Source organism: Numenius arquata, chromosome 10 (assembly GCF_964106895.1).
Source record: "Numenius arquata chromosome 10, bNumArq3.hap1.1, whole genome shotgun sequence".
NCBI classification, from domain to species: domain Eukaryota; kingdom Metazoa; phylum Chordata; class Aves; order Charadriiformes; family Scolopacidae; genus Numenius; species Numenius arquata.
The window spans coordinates 23,020,517-23,025,700 of record NC_133585.1 but is presented as its reverse complement, the minus strand read 5'-3'; the positions used below and the strand labels follow the sequence as shown (position 1 = coordinate 23,025,700).

Here is a 5,184-nt window from a genome sequence, read left to right as displayed (position 1 = left end):
CTGAGGGACACCATTCATGATCGGCCGCCAATTGGATTTAACTCTATTCACCCCCACTCTCTGGGCCTGGCCTCCAGCCAGTTTTTAACCCAGCGGAGAGTACTCCCATCCAGACCATGGACAGCCAGTTTCTCCAGGAGGATACTGTGGGAAACCATGTCAAAGGCCTTACTAAAGCCCAGGTAAACAAAGGATGAAGCGAAAGCAAATAAAGCAGATCTGCTATCGACCGACCAGCCAGCACAATGCCATTGATGAATTTTTCTATAAGGTAATAAGGGATATCTCTGAATCAACTGTCCTTGGCCTTATGGGTGATTTTAACTTCCCAGGCTTCAACTGGGAATATCATACAGCAGACACAACAGGTCCAGGAAATTTCTGAAACACAATGAAGACAACTTGGTGCAGGTACAGAGGGAGCCGACTAGGAGAGGTGGTCTCCCAGATTTGTAGTTTGTAAACAGAGAGGGACTTGGGGGTGAAGTGATTGGTGGCTGGCTTGGTCACAGTGACCACAAAGTAGTTGAGTTTCAAATTGTTGGCGATAGGAGAAAAACTGCCAGCAAAACTTCGACCATGGATATGTGGAGAGCAGACTTGGGGCTACTGAAGGAGATAGTCAGTAAGGTCCCCTGGGAATCTGCTTTTCAAGGTATCAGGGTCCGTGAATGCTGGTCACTATTTAACAGCCATATCTTAAGAGTGCAGTGTCTAAAGTCAAGCAAGCGGGGCAGAAGGCCAGCTTGGCTGAGCAGGGATCTTCTTCTAGAACTTAGGCAGAAAAGGAAAGTGTATGGACATTGGAAGCAAGGACAGGTGACACAGGAGGTCCACAGAGATTCTATTTGTCATGGTAGGGAGAAAATTTGTGTGGCCAAATCTTGATTAGAGTTCAAGCCAGCCAGCACTGTGAAGGAAAACAAAAGGGCTTTTAAAAATATGTTCTGGTGACCAGCGATAGGACACGAGGGTATGGAAATGAAGCTGTGTCAGGGGAAGTTCAGCTTGGACTTTAGGAAAAGTTTCTTCACTGAAAGGGTGGTTGATCACTGCAACAGGCTCCCCCGGCAAGTAGTCATGGTACCAAGCCTGTCAGAGTTCAAGGAGCATCTGGACACACTCTTAGACATATGGTTTAGTTTTAGGTAGGCCTACAAGAAGCAGGAAGTTGGACTTGATGATCCTTATGTGTGCCTTCCAACTTGAGATGTTCTATGTTTCTATGATCTCCAGCAATTAGCAATGTCAGTAAGGCACCCACTTGCATCTAATCAGCCCCAGTAAGGGAGACCAGAGTTTTCCCTCCTTAAGCTTCAGGTGGTCAAGTGCATCCTTAGATCCTGCAAGGAGATTCAGCATGCCCTTAAGAGCATTTGCTCCACCATGGAGAGCGAGCCTCCTTGATCCCCTGCACAAAGGTATGCCATGCAGGCAGGAGGAACCATAACTGAACTAACTGCTTAACCCTGCCTCTGCCCACTAGCTCCTTGCTGGCCCATGGGACCTCTGAAGCATGGTGGTCAGGTAAAGCTGCTTTATGCACTGACAGTAGACTCCTAACTGTGGACTTAACTGGTCATTTATCTTGGGAGAAAAATATCAAGTGTGCAGTAACCTGCACAGGGACCTGGCAACCATGTCAGTATATATGGCTATGGAGAAAGAGTGGGGACACCAGACAAGGTTTGGCTCTGCAGAATTTGCTCAGTTTTGGTCTTCATGGTGCACTGTGGTTTACACCAGTTAGGAAAAAGGCCCTTGTTGAGGTATGGGGTAGCCCATTCCCACTCCAGATGACCACACAGGCCCTACTATTGCCTGGATGAGAAAAGTGCATTTATTTGTTCCAGGTTAGAAAGGCATTTCTCTAGTATGTGCAGCAGTAACATCCCACACATGCAGAGAGCCCACAGCCTGCCCCACATCCCATGGAAGGACCCAGTCACTGGAGGAGCAGCCCAGCCAGCACCAAAGCCATCACTGCAACCATCCATGGGCTGTGCCAGCTGCTTTCCATGCCCCCTTTGCTTGCCTGGCACTACCTGTACTAGCTGTCTCCCTTGCCATTCCTGCTGTTGCAGTAGTCTAGCCAGATGGGGCACTGGAAGGCAGAAGGGACTCTTTGGCAACTAACCAGTGTGTCCAGAACAGTGGAGCCATGGAGCAGAGGAGTTGGAAGGATGAGAGCCAACAGAGGAGCTGGATCTTTAGTCCTTGGAGTCCAGGTGGATCAGGAGCATCTTCTCTCACGCAGTGGGAAAGGGTGGCCTGAAGCTGGTGACACAGCCAAGCTGGCAGATGGTGTGGAGCTTGGCCCCTCAGAAATATGGAGAGGCTTGGAGGAACTGGAGGGGACTGCCAGGGAGGCTGGGTTCCATTCTGTTATTCTCCTCGTGCACCTGGGACACTTCAGTGGAGCCTGCCTCAAATCCAGGCACAATGTGGGTTGTGTGCCCAACTGAGGGCATATTTCCAGCTTTCTCTGGCTTTCAGATCAGCCTGGCAGGGGAGAGATTTGCTTACTGGAGCTGTGTCTGTATCCACCTTTGTGACCAAGTAGGTCCTTTCCTTCTGGTACTCTCTGCTTTCTCAGGCCAGCCCAAAGCAGGCAGTGATGGTCTGCCTACTCCCTCCAGCAACAGTGACCAGACACGGTGTATGGCTGGCTCTGCTCCCCCACCTCAAGGCACACACACCATTGGGCAAAGATGTAGATGTCAGCAAGGAGAGAAGGTGGCTTGGTGCTTGTGGGTAGGGGATGGAGAGGAACTGTCAGCACAGGCAGGAGGGCAACTGCTTCAGCTTCAGCCTGCCAGTGTCCCCAAAAGGATACTCATTTGATGCACTGTAAGGCCAGCAGAGCAGGTAGGTAAGACACGCAGTTGGTGTGAAGGGTCACATGTGTGACAAAACCCTTGTTGCTTGCTGGTCCTGTCATTCTGAAAGCCAAAGGCAGCTCTGTGAGAATCACTTCATGTAATGCTGAAATGCAGCCACCTCTTGGGTGGAGCACTGCACTACAGCACACCGGTGCCACCAGAAAGGGAGAGAACACAGGCACTAGCACCTTGCAAAATGTCCTTTTTTTTAAGACACTGTCCCCAGTTCTGACCTGGCTGGAGAGGCAGACCACTCGTGATGTAGGTGCAGGGAAGCAAGAGGCTTAGACCATGAGAAATCTCAGGTCTTCCTCATGAGAGCAGCTGAACTCTGGAACCACTGGAATCCCAGAGGATTGGGATATTTTTGCCAGGAATTGCATGACCCCCCTTGACCCAACCAGGGGATGCTGGCACCTCTGGGTGGGTGAACTGCTGAGAAGTGTCAGATCACTGTTTGCGTCCAGCTGCTTGTTTCTGCAGGTGGCACCTGGGAGCAGGATGAAGTGGAAGGGAGATGGAAGAGTAGCCCAACCACACTTTTTGCTTGGATTTAACCCATCCAGATAGTCCCTGGTACTGAAGTTTCCTTCTGCCTGCAGTGCTGTGAACCTTCTCATTGCAGCAGGCTGTTTCACCCTATCTTGTCTTGGTACCTTGCAAGCAAGCACAAGGAGCAAGACAGGCCAGGATGTGTTCTCTGTGGCAGTCAAGGCTGGAGCTTACCCCATCGGGACCTCTTCCTCATCCTGGACTGTAAGTGTGGGCTCAGTCAGAAGTGGGGCAGCTGATACAGTCGCCTTACGCAGCCCTTGGGAACAATGTAGCTGGCACCGATCGGGGCCAGAGAATCCTGGGTGACCTCCCAAGAAGGGACTCGGCTCAGAGTGCAGGTGCCTTTCTGCACAGGGTGCAGGAGGTCTAGGGGTGGTGGGGGAACAGGAATTGCTAGATGACAGGTTTTGTGCTGGGCTGTAGCCCCTGGGGAATGAGAGACGTGTCTACTGCAGGACTAGGATGTCTCGGGCGGCTTCTCTTATGTTGTCTTCCATTTACCTTGCTGCCTGCACATGATGCTTTTCTGAAATGGGGGCTTGGGGATAGCTATCACCCTCTGAGTGGCATCTCTAATGAGCTGGGTGACTCTCAGTGGGCCTGTGGTAGGGCGAGGAGCTGGGTTTGGGTCTCAAGTGCTCTAACCAGAAGGCAGTTCTTTCCTGTAGAAAGTGCAGCCTGGGGCAGCACTGGCTTTGCACCAGAGAGATCTGGAAGTGCTGCCTGGGGGTTGTTAGGGCAAGGGAGACAAAACTGGTCGCCAAACTGCCTTTGGCATGGATCGATACCACTGGAGTTTGAACCATCTGCCTAATGATGGTGGATCATGATCTTCCCATGCCCTCACTCAGTCCAGCCTCTCAGACTGCTCTCCTTCCCAGCCCAAGGACGTCTTTAGACTGTTACCTGTCCACAGAGATGGCGGCCAGAGTAAAGCCACTAGCAGACATGGTGAGGTAGATGAAGAAGTGGACAGCCTTGCAGATGAAGGAGCCAAAGACCCAGCCCTCGAGGGAGTAGATGGTGGCCTGGAAAGGCACGCAGAAGACAATGAAGAAGAAGTCAGCCAGGCAGAGGTTGAGGATGAAGAGGTTAGTAGTGTTGTGGCCCATTTGCCCATTGCGCAGCAGCACTGCCAGCACTGGGCTATTGCCCACTGTGCCCAGGAGGAAGATGAGGGAGAAGACCACAGGGACAATGACACTGGCAGGGCTGAACTGGCAACTGTCGGAGGAGTTTCAGTACGCAGCCAAGCTTGCAAGGTCCTCGTGCTCCCTCATTCTGTGTTGTGGTGAGGTGTTGGAGCCTGGGGCAACACAGGGAAAGATGTGAGATACTGGAGAAACACTTCTTAGCCTGTTAGCTTGACTGATTGGCTTGTTGGTGCACTGGAAACACAGAGCCCTGTTCCTTGTTTTCAGCTCTGTGACCCACATGCTTTTCAGCAGGTTCCTCTGGCTGCTGCTGGTGTGGAGGACAGGTAGGGTTACTGGGCATAAGGGGTGCCCTGCTCCCCCTTTCTGGACCTGGAATGAATCCACAGCCCATGTGCAGATGCTGCCTTGGACTGATGATGCTGGAAGTGCGGTTTAGGGGAGAGGAGAAGATAGCATCTGTCCCCAGCTTCCTCCTCTGTGGGATAATGGAGCCAGGATCTCCACCTCCCAGCTGGTCCAGCTGATGGCAGGAGGGGTGTGACGTTCTTTCCCAGCAATGGGGCTCCAGCCCCAAACCAGCCAGCTGGACA

At 51.9% G+C, this 5,184-nt stretch overlaps 1 pseudogene; it reads right to left on the bottom strand.

The window, feature by feature from the left end:
- Window positions 1–2,233: 2,233 nt before the first annotated feature.
- LOC141469452 (uncharacterized) lies at window positions 2,234–4,873 on the bottom strand (annotated as a pseudogene).
- Window positions 4,874–5,184: the final 311 nt, after the last annotated feature.